Raw genomic sequence first — 11,580 nt, 5'->3', positions numbered from 1 at the left:
GGAGCCTGTTTCCGATTCTGTGTCTCCCTCTCTCTCTGCCCCTTCCCTGTTCATGCTCTGTCTCTCTCTGTCCCAAAAATAAATAAACGTTGAAAAAAAAATTAAAAAAAAAAAAAAAAGAACAACCTGTTGTTGGTGGTGATTTATTTATCCAGCAAACACATCACAAAGGTATTCTGTTGGTCTGGGGGTGGAATTCAAGAGGCCTTATTTTGCCAATTTATGGCCGTCTTTTCTCATTTTTCTTTCATTTATATTATTAAGGAGGATCATATACATTGAACACATAGGATACAGCAGGGAACCGAAATGACAATGATTGCTGCCTTCAGGGAACTGAATATTCTAGAAGCTGAAGATGAAGTCAAATAATAAGAACAACACAATAAACTTAAAAATCACTGGGTATAGAAGCGCTTGGGTGGCTCAGTCCCTTGAGTGTTCGACTCTTGATTTTGGCTCAAGTCATGATCTCATAGTAGTGACATCAAGCCTCACACTGGGCTCTGCACTGAGCATGAAGCCTGACTGGGACTCTCTCTCTCTCTCTTCCCCTTCCCCTTCCACTTCTCCTTCTCTCTCTCTCTCTCTCTCCCTAAGATAATAATAAAAAAATCACTCCGTATATTAGAAGGTGATAATGCTTTGGATAAAAGAATAGGATAAGGAAGAACAGGAAGAGGAATTTGGGGGGCACGAGTTGAAATCTGAATAGTGCTCTAGTTTAAATCGTGTGATAGTTCTCGTTAAGAAAGATCACACTTGAGCCCAGGTTTTGAAGAGGTGAGGGAATGATACATGGAGACTCCCGGGGAAAGGGTATTTCAGGCAAAGGGAATACCCAGTGTAACGTCCCTAAGACAAGGGAGGCCTTGCTGTGCTCACAGAACAGCAGGGAGACCAGTTGGCCACAGCAGAGTGAACCAAGGGGTGAGCAGTAGGAGCTACTTCAGGGAGGCAGGGGCAGGCCACGAGGGGCCATGTTGGCCCTTTGAAGGACTTTAGCTTTCACTCTCGGTGAAGTAGGGAGGATCGACAAACGTTGAGCTGAGAAGCAAGATACGACTTACATTGTAACAGGCCTGCTCTTGCCATCGTGTTGAGACTGGACTACAGGGGAGCAAGAGTAGAGGCAGGGAGACCAGTGCAGGATGGCGGTGGCTGGGTCACGGTAGTGGCAATGGAAATAATGAGAAGTAGTAGGATTCTAGATGTATGTTGAAGGTCGAGTGAATAGGATTTACTCAATGGATCAGACAGGGGATGTGAGAGAAAGAAAGGGTTGGACGACGACTGCAAGACTTCTGGCCTGAGCAACAGAAAGACCTGAATTGTCATCAGCGGAGATGAGGGAGGCTGAAGGGTAAGAGAGTTTGGGGTGGGGACAGATCAGGGACTCAGATTCAGATATACGAGCGTGAGGTATCTCCTAGACATCCAAATGGAGATGCCGAGCAGATACACAAGTCTGGAGGGGAGGCCAGAAGTGTGGACACGAGAAATCAGTCTGGAAATTGATGGTGTGTAGATGTCATCTAATGCCAGGAGTCTGGGTAAGATCGTCCAAGGAGGGGAGAACAGGTTGAGAAGAAGACGGACGAGTGAGCTCTGGGGCATTTCCACATTAGGGAGCCTGGGGTAGAGGAACAGCAGCCACGAGCCGAGGAGAGGAGTGAGTCTGGAGAAGGCCGAGCAGAATGTGATGTGTTGGGACCACGTGAAGAAAGGGCTGTGTGTTAAAGAGGGGGAGCACGGACGGCTGGTCATCTGTCCAGTGTGTTCACAGAGCCAGACGGAAGAGGGCCAGGAGCTAACCGTTGGATTTGGCCACACAGAGGTCATCGGTGACTCTGACAAGGCAGTTTCTGTGGAGAAAGGCGGGTGGGGGTCTGACTGGAGGGAAACCCCAGAGGGAAGCACAGAAGAGAGAGGCTCAAGCTTGTGAGCACAAATGAGCCATTAAAGGGGTTTCCTGCAAAAAGAAAATAAATAGTCCAGGAGGTGGCGGGAAAGCGGGCTCAAGAGAAAGTTTAGGATGTCAGAAATACCAAGGTATCCATATGCCATGGGCTGTGGCTCGGACACAGCATTCTTGACACATCCCTGCCTTCCCAGTCGTGGGGCGCGGGTGCTGTCGGGAGAAACCCACCGGGTCATGGGTGCACGGCTCCTTCCCTTTGCTCAAATCACAGGGGACCTGGTCTGCCGCTCTATATATTCAGACATGCTCATACTCTCAGGGTGACCCACTCTGACTGCGTACGAATGGCTGTGGGGGGCGCGTGCAAGCTGGGCCTCCGAGGCTTCTCCAACGGGCTGGAGGGAAGGTTCCGAAACCCAAAACACACCACCTCAGTAGGTACAAGGACTAGGTTACCTGGATGCAGGTGACCCGAGATGGGCTGTGATAGTTGCAGTAGATGTAGTCGTATTGGCTTTCTCACACCTGTGACATAATTCGCTCTTCAGAATCTGTCTTTAGGGAGGCACGACGGACACCTGATTTCCTATTTCATGGTTTGGGAGATGTGGGCGGGTGGTGGGGACGGGGGTGGCCAGAGCCCTGGAGTGGGGGCAGAGACGCCCCGATACAAAACCGTATCTTGAGTAGTCATAAGCCAAAGGAAAAAAAAGGAAAAAGAAAGAAAAAAAGGGAACCTGGACCCAAAGCTCACACTTCATACAAAAATTCACTCAAAATGAGCCACAAACTTAAACGTAAGACATAGGGGTGCCTGGGTGGCTCCGTCGGTTCAGCATCTGACTTCGGCCCAGGTCATGATCTCACAGTTCATGAGTTCGATACCCGCGTCAGGCTCTGTGCTGACAGCTCAGAGCCTGGAGCTCCTTCAGATTCTGTGTCTCTCTCTGCCCCCTCCTCTTTCTCTCTCAAAAATAAACATTAATATTTTTTTTAAAAAAAAAAGGACTTTTAGGAGACAACAGGAGAAAATCTTTAGGACCTGGGGCAAGGCAAAGACTTCTTCAGCTTGACAAAAGCATAACCCGTAAAAAGGAAAATCAATAAAATGGGCTTCACCAAAATTCAAAACTCGTGCTGAGCAGAAGCCCCTGTGGAGAGGTTGAAAAGGTGAAGCCACAGACTGGGAGGAAATCTTGGCAAAACCACATAAACAAGGGTCTGGTATCTCGAATATATAAGGAATTCTCAACCTTCGACAGAAAGACAAATTATCAAATTAGAAAATGGACAAAAGGTAGGAGCAGACGTTTCATTCGAGAGGATACACAGATGGCAATTTTCTGCCCAGGAAAAGGTGGTCGACATTATTAACCCTTAGGGAAACGCAAATGAAAGTCACGGTGAGTTGTCCGTACCCACCTATCAGATGGCTGAGCCCGTAAAAACTAGTGATAACACCAAATGCTGGTGATAACCCATCAGCCACAATAATCTAGAATTAAATGTGCATGTGTCGTTGAGTGTTGAGAAAGCAATCCTATTTTGACTTCTTCCGCAGCATTTGTGTCCGTGTCTAAATCCTTCTTAGACACAAAAGTTCCATTTGAAATGGAAAAATCAAACAAAAAAGTCGGACCTTTAAAAAACTCGGAAGTTTGCAGTTAATTTGGAAACCTTGGCTGTGAGCTTGGACACACTCTCCCTGCAGGTCCCTGCACCAGAGACAGTTAAAAAACAAGCCGGGCTCCCAGCCCCTGGCCATTAGAGCACAGCATCGAAGGCGAGAAGAATCAGACTTTCCCCACAATCCCACCCCGTGCTAAACATCCACAGCGTGTCAGGCAGATTCGGCTCTCCTAATCCTCGAATGACTCCATCGGTCATTGTAGAGATCTTCCAACATCAGAGCTACTGAAAATAATTCTGTTTTCTAATTAAGATGCTTTACTTAACACCAAAGACGATTTAATTGTCTAACAGAACTATGCTGCAGTTCGACAGATTTTATAGTTGCATATATAGGCTTGCTCAGGGCAGAACAAAGGTTGCTGGATTTTTCTCCGACTATTAGCTATAGAACAAATTTATTAGAAGTATGCTAAAACCCTTCAAAAAGTATGCGCAAGCCATTAAATGACCGAGAATTCAGCATAAGAACATAATTAAGGATGCCGTTAAAGATTTAGCTGTAAGGATTTCTGTTACACTATTGTTAGAAATAGCTAAGAGTCGGGGTGCCTGGGTGGCTCATTCGGTTAAATGTCTCACTTCAGCTCAGGTCATGATCTCGCTGTTCACGAGTTCGAGCTCCGTGGCAGTCTTGGTGCTGACAGCTTGGAGCCTGGAGCCTGCTTAGGATTCTGTGTCTCCCTCGCTCTCTCTGCCCTCCCCTGCTCACACTCTGTCTCTCTCTTTCAAAAATAAGTAAACATTAAAAATAAATTAAGAAAAATAGCTAAAAGTCAACAACGAAAGATTGTATGAGTTATCGACAGTTATATATTAAAATGACAGCATAAGATGTTTTATAAACTACAGTAAACCATTATTTTTAGAAAAAACATAAATGTACAAATGACTTTACGCAGAAGGTTTGAAGCACAAACACAAAGATATTCCGTATAGTGGTCTATGAGTAGAATTCAGGAGGCCTTGTATTTTCACCTAGTTTTGTCTGTCTTTTCTCAGTTTCTTTCATTCCAATTATTAAGGAGGACAATATATTCATTACGTATAGTTTATGTATAAATTATGCATTTGTATAGATTATATATTTATACCTAAATTATACATAATTTATAACACATTATTTAAAATATCTAGTTACTATTTATACGTCATTAAATATACGATGTATATTATATACGAAAAGTCAGTACATCGAGGCTCTGTCTACATCTTACTCAGACGCAGGTGCTAGAGGAAAGCATAGGACGCACATGGGCATTCTTACAGACGCTTGAATGGGGTCTTCTTTTAAGTCAGAAATGAGATCCAAAGGTACTCTGCATGAGAATCATTCTTATTTGTACTATATGCAGATTTCTTGGAGGATCAGACTAAATGGGGCTCAAGGAAATTAACAGAGCCCAAGAGAAGAATGGGCCATACATAATTGCCACAGAACCTTCTGGAAGCCACCTGGCAGAATCCGAGTGGGCCCTCAGGCCAGCAACTGCTTGGACACCCACCCTCTAAGTGGCTGAGCACAGAGCAGTAAAGCTCAACCCCTCACCCTTGATGTACCGGGCGCCCCTGAAACCTTGTCATCCTGCTAGAACTAAAGAATGCAGGCGGGACAAGTGGGGACCCCTCTTGCCTGGCATTCACTCTGCGCAGAAAGAGGACAAACCTGTCTTCATCTCTGAAAGCCTGGGGGTGCCAGCACCCTGTGGTGTTGGTCACGGGGGTTCAGGCCATCGCTGGCTCTCTTCAATTCGCTCTCAGTAGATACTCGTGGGGCAGCCTCTTCTAAGTGTTAGGAACTACGGTAGGCCCTGGGACCCCCAAGACGTTGCAGGAAAAACCAGAGATTACTCAGATGGTGCCCCAAAACGTACTCAGGGGAATGGAGGAGGAGGAGTGGACGCGAGGGACCCCGTCGCTGGGGACCTGCCGGCCCCGTCTTGTTGGTGCAACAGAAGAATTCAACACGGAGCAGGGCCCTGTTCTAGTTTCCAGCCCGGGCTCTTCCCCTGAAGGTTGTGTGTCCTTAATCAAGGGAACCGGCCTCCTTGAGCTTCTGAGTCTCCATCTATCAGGGGAATAATCCCGCCCTCACACAAGGCTGCTGCCAGGACCACATCAAAGCCTGTGTGTCAACTCTGGCACGAGGTAGTCGTTGACCAAGGAACCAATTCCATCTGTGGCCTTCCTCGCTGTAGACATTCAATAACCATCAGAAAAGGGGCTGGTGTACAAAACAAAATGAAAGAAAACGAGACATCTGCAAAGCACCAAGCAGCTTCCTCACCTGTAGACTAGATCTGGTGACAGCACCGGAAGGGTCTGGAAACGGGGAATGATTCGGGATGGGACGCACACCTTCCCCCCTCCTCACATCTGTGTGTCTGCTTCTGGGAAGCACAGAGTGGATATCGATCCGAGGAAGATTATTTTTCTTGCCCTGGGGTTCTGGGTAAGTTCCAATTTTTCCCACAGAATTATGCAGACCGTCCTCCCTTCCTTCCTTCCTATATAATTTATTGTCAAATTGGCTTCCATACAACACCCGGTGCTCATCCCAACAAGGGCCTTCCTCAGTGCCCCTCACCCACTTTCCCCTCCCTCCCACCCCCCATCCACCCTCAGTTTATTCTCAGTTTTTAAGAGTCTCTTATGGTTTGCCTCCCTCCCTCTCTGTAACTTTTCTTTTTCCCCTTCCCCTCCCCCAAGGTCTTCTGTTAAGTTTCTCAGGATCCACAGAGGAGTGAAAGCATATGGTATGTGTCTTTCTCTGACTGACTCACTTCACTTAGCATAATACCCCCCGGTTCTTTAAAGCGCTGCCAGAAACATTCTGATAACGCATGTTGAGCCGTCCCGCTCCAAGTACTGGGGCAACCTTGACACCTCCAGTGTGGCGGCCCCTCCACCCCCACCCCCGTGAGCAGGAAGGGGGTAGATGCCTTGAATTTGCTACTAGAAAATCATGAAGTCAAAGCATCCTTGTTTAGCAGGATCCATTACTACCAGGTTCGGATAAACAGATGTTAAGTTCAAGGTCCCAACACCATCCCAGTGACTTCGCTACGGGAAAAGTTGGCCCAACACAGTTAAGAATGGACATTCCCAGATTCAAAAGAAAGAGAGTGTCTCGGGAACAAAGTGAGACAAAGTGAGAGCTGCTTCCCTGCTTAGACTGCAGGAAAATGCACTCTGCCACGCGGTCGCTCAGGGACCCAGAACCTTCCCTCATGTGGCTGTCATGCCCTGGGTCTCTGCAGCCCCAGCTGAGGAGAAAGGAGCATCGGGGGCTGCGGTGAACGGCTTCCTGGGTCAGACCTAGAGGTGGCTCCCTTTCTAGGGACAGGCACCCAGTCCCCGGGCCACACCTGCTCCCACAGGGCACTGGGAGACGCCTGGCTTCGCATCGCGGAAGAAAGAGAAAACGGAATGCGCCGGACAGCGTAGGGTGTCCGCAAAACTCTGCCTGGAATGCTCTACGCCAGCCTGAGGCGGCCGGATGGAGCCGCGGCATCTCGGCTTCAAGCCACCAGAGCTCTGACCTGTGTCTGGCCAGAAAGAGTCGCGCCAGCAAACAGAAAAGAAAATAAAAAAACAAGAAAGAGAAGAGAAAGAAAGGATCTGAAAACACGGTGGAAGGAATGACTGAGATTTAGACTAAGAGGAAAGAGACAAAGAAACGACGGAAGTCCCAGGGACGTTCATGAGCAAAATCAAGATGTTCCAACCCTTGGACAAAGATTGGGGGCAGCCAAGGTGGCGGAAAGGCATGGAAGCTTTTTGTGGGTCTCGCGTGCACGAAATACAGCCAGACCAACACTAAGCCATCCTGCACGTCTAGAAAACTGACTGGAGGAGTAACGCAACAATCCGCACAACCTGAACCACAGAATTCAGCAGGTACGCGGCGCAGCGAACTCGGGGAGCGAGAAGTCGCAGGAAGGGAGGTGCTTTTGCAGGCGGAGAGAGGACAGAGGCGAGTGGGGGGGGGGGTGGGTAAGAGAAGATGGCAAAAGCACCCCCCGCCAAAAGCAGCTGGAGAGAAAGCGGAAGATTGGAAACAGCCGCCGGGACTCAACTGAGAAAGGAGAAAGGAGAGGGTTTCAATTCCATTCAGACTGTAAACAAGGGGGGCGCAAAGGCTGCAACTCCGCAGCTCCCTACCTGGCGGTGCTCTGGTGGGAAGGGCGAGTCCCCAGGAACAGAGTGGGGTCCGGGAGGTGCTCGGGCCACACCGGGAGAAGCGGTCCCACTGCTGGAAGGACATTTGGTGGAGACTGTTGAAGCCGAGTCCCAGCAGACCCCGGAAAACGGCCACATTCGCTGGTGCTGGAAACAAGGCCGTTAAGGGTGAAGCCTGGTGCCAGGTGCGTGTTGTGATTTCCCACCATCCCTGAAACGCTGCTGCTACACCGGCTCGCGAACTTTTTCTGGGGCGGGCTGGCACCTGGCCGCAGTCTCGGGGCACCGGCAGCAGCAGGGTCCAGCGGGCGTTCCTGGGTTCAGCGGACATTCGGCCATTGCTCGTTGGGCCAGTGCTCGGTGACACCCTCCCGCGGAGGGGCGGAACGGGTCAAAGCCGCAGTCCTTCGGGAGTAAGGGGCCGGGGAAAACAGCCGCATCTGAGACAAAACTCGGGAGAGAGGTACTGCCTGGGGCCTGGTCACGGAGAGTGAAAGGGCGGAGAGTGGAGGAGAGCTGAAGACAGAGGACGGGTGCGCGATGGCTGATCTAGGAGAACAGATGGGGTGGCTGGATGACGCCATGTTCCGCTCCCGCGCATGCGCATACGCACCTACGAGCGCCGCCACACTCCAATCCAGGAGGCTAGCAGCGCCATCTAGTGGACAGCGGAGCCGTTACACTGAGCCCCGCCCAACTGGGCCAACTTCGCTCTTGAAGAACACAAGTCTCACCGCCCGGCTTAGTTTATGGACTATGAGGAGCTACACAGACTGACTTCTAGGGGAAAACGAAGCAATTTCAGTCCTACTTCAGTCTGTTAGCAGGTCCATCTATTCAATTTTATTTTTTTTTAATTTTTTTTTCTTTTACACTTCTTTTTCTTGAATACAGATAGAGAAAAATTCATTTTTATTTTCAATTTTTATTAAAGATATTTTTCTTTAATTTTTATTCCTATATTTTTTGCTTTTGTGTAAATTTTTGCAAATTCTATTTTACTTCCATCATTTTATTTTAGTCTACGTCAGTGTATTCACCTCTTCAAATGTTCAAATGATCTCCTTTTTTTCTTTTTCCTTTTTTCTCTTTTTCGTTTCTTTTCCTTTTCTCGAATGCAGAAAATGAAAAACTTCATTTTTACTTTCAATTTCTATTAAAATATTTTTCTTTAATTGTTTAACTATATTTTTTGCTTTTACGTAAATTTTTTCAAATTCTATTTTACTTCCATCATTTTATTTTAGTCTACTACAGTGTATTCACTTTTTTTAATTTTCAAACGATTTCCTTTTTTTCTTTCTTTTTTTAGATCTTTTTTCTCTTTTTCATTTCTTTTCTCTTGAGTACAGAAAAAGAAAAAATTCATATTTATTTTTAGTTTTTATTAAAAATATTTTTCTTTAATTTTTTTCTACTATATTCTTTACTTTTGTGTATATTTTTTCAAATTCTATTTTACCCCCATCAACTCATTTTAGTCTACTTCAGTGAATTCATTTTTTCCAATTCCCAAACGATTTCCTTTTTTTTCTTCCCCCCCTTTTTTCCTCTAATCTGTCAAACCACTTTCAACACCTAGACCAAAACACACCTAGGATCTAGCATCAAATATTCGATTTGTGTGTGCGTGTGTGTGTGTGTGTGTGTGTCTGGTTTTAATTTTAATTTTTTTAATTTTAATTTTTTTAATTTCAATTTTTCTACCTCATTAATTCCTTTTCTCCCTTCAAAATGACAAAATGAAGGAATTCACCCCAAAAGAAAGAGCACGAAGAAACGACAGCCAGGAATTTAACCAACACAGATACAAGCAGGATGTCTGAACCAGAATTTAGAATCACGATAATAAGAATACTAGCTGGAGTCGAAAATAGATTAGAATCCCTTTCTGCAGAGATCAAAGAAGTAAAAAATAGCCAGAATGAAATTAAAAATGCTATAACTGAGCTCCAATCACGGATGGATGCCATCGCGGCAAGGGCGGATGAGGCAGAACAGAGAATCAGCGATATAGAGGACAAACTTACAGAGAATAATGAAGCAGAAAAAAAGAGGGAGATGAAGGCAAAAGAGCACGATTTAAGAATTAGAGAAATCAGTGACTCATTAAAAAGGAACAATATCAGAACCATAGGGGTCCCAGAAGAGGAAGAGAGAGAAATAGGAGTAGAAGGGTTATGTGAGCAAATCATAGCGGAAAACTTTCCTAACCTGGGGAAGGACACAGACATCAAAATCCAGGAAGCACAGAGGACCCCCATTAGATTCAACAAAAACCGACCATCAGCAAGGCATATCACAGTCAAATTCACAGAATACTCAGGCAAGGAGAGACTCATGAAAGCAGCAGGGGAAAAAAAGTCCCTAACCTACCAGGGAAGACAGATCAGGTTTGCAGCAGACCTATCCACAGAAACTTGGCAGGCCAGAAAGGAGTGGCGGGACATATCCAGTGTGCTGAATCAGAAAAAATATGCAGCCAAGAATTCTTTATCCAGCAAGGCTGTCATTCAAAATAGAAGGAGAGTTAAAAAGTTTCCCAAACAAAAATTAAAGGAGTTTGTGACCAACCAGCCCTCCTGCAAGAAATTTTAAGGGGGACTCTCTGAGGGGAGAAAAGAGGAAGATATAAATAAATAAATAAATAAATAAATAAATAAATAAATAAATACCAAAAGCAACAAAGATTAGAAAGGACCAGAGAACACCACCAGAAACTCCAACTCTACAAGCATCATAATGGCAATAACTTCATATCTTTCAGTACTTACTCTAAATGTCAATGGACCAATGATCCAATCAAAAGACATAGGGTAACAGAATGGATAAGAAAACAAGATCCATCTATATGCTGTTTACAAGAGACCCACTTGAGACCTAAAGACACCTTCAGATTGAAAATAAAGGGATGGAGAACCATCTACCATGCTAATGGTCAACAAAAGAAAGCCAGAGTAGCCATACTTATATCAATCAACCTAGACTTTAAAACAAAGACTATCAAGAGATGCAGAAGGGCACTGTATCCTAATCAAGGGGTCTAGCCACCAAGAAGACCTAACAATTGTAAGCATTTATGCGCCAAATGTGCGAGCACCCACATACATAAATCAATTAATCACAAACGTAAAGAAACTCATCGATAGCAATACCATAATAGTAGGAGACTTCAACACCCCACCCACAGCAATGGACGGATCATCGAATCAAAAAATCAACAAGGAAACAATGGCTTTGAATGACACACTGGACCAGATGGACTTAACAGATATATTCAGAACGTTTCATCCTAAAGCAGCAGAATATACATTCTTCTCCAGTGCACATGGAACGTTCTCCATATACTGGGACACAAATCAGCCCTAAGTAAATGGAATGCTCTAAGCCAGTTATGATTCCCTCTTATCATTCAGTTCTCAGGGAAAAAAAGTGTCACCTTTTCTCAGAGACCAATATAACAACCCAATTTTATTTTTATTTCATTTTTAGAATTTTTAGTGTTTATTTATTTGGAGGCAGAGTGCAAGCAGGAGAGGGGCAGAGAGAGGGGGAGACATAGAATCTGAAGGAGGCTCCAGGCTCTGAGCTGTCAGCACAGAGCCCAACTCAGGGGCTCAAACTCAGGAACCGTGAGATCACGATCTGAGCCAAAGTCGGACGCTCAACCGACTGAGCCACCCAGGTGCCCCGTAACAACTCAATTTTAAAAAGTGCTCCATCATATTATAAGAGTCATCACTACCTGAAATGATCTTATTTATTTACCTGTTTTACTTGGTCACTGT

Source organism: Herpailurus yagouaroundi, unplaced genomic scaffold (genome assembly GCF_014898765.1).
Source record: "Herpailurus yagouaroundi ecotype Mexico unplaced genomic scaffold, PumYag 198, whole genome shotgun sequence".
Taxonomy (NCBI): Eukaryota; Metazoa; Chordata; class Mammalia; order Carnivora; family Felidae; genus Herpailurus; species Herpailurus yagouaroundi.
This window is presented reverse-complemented; position numbering follows the sequence as displayed.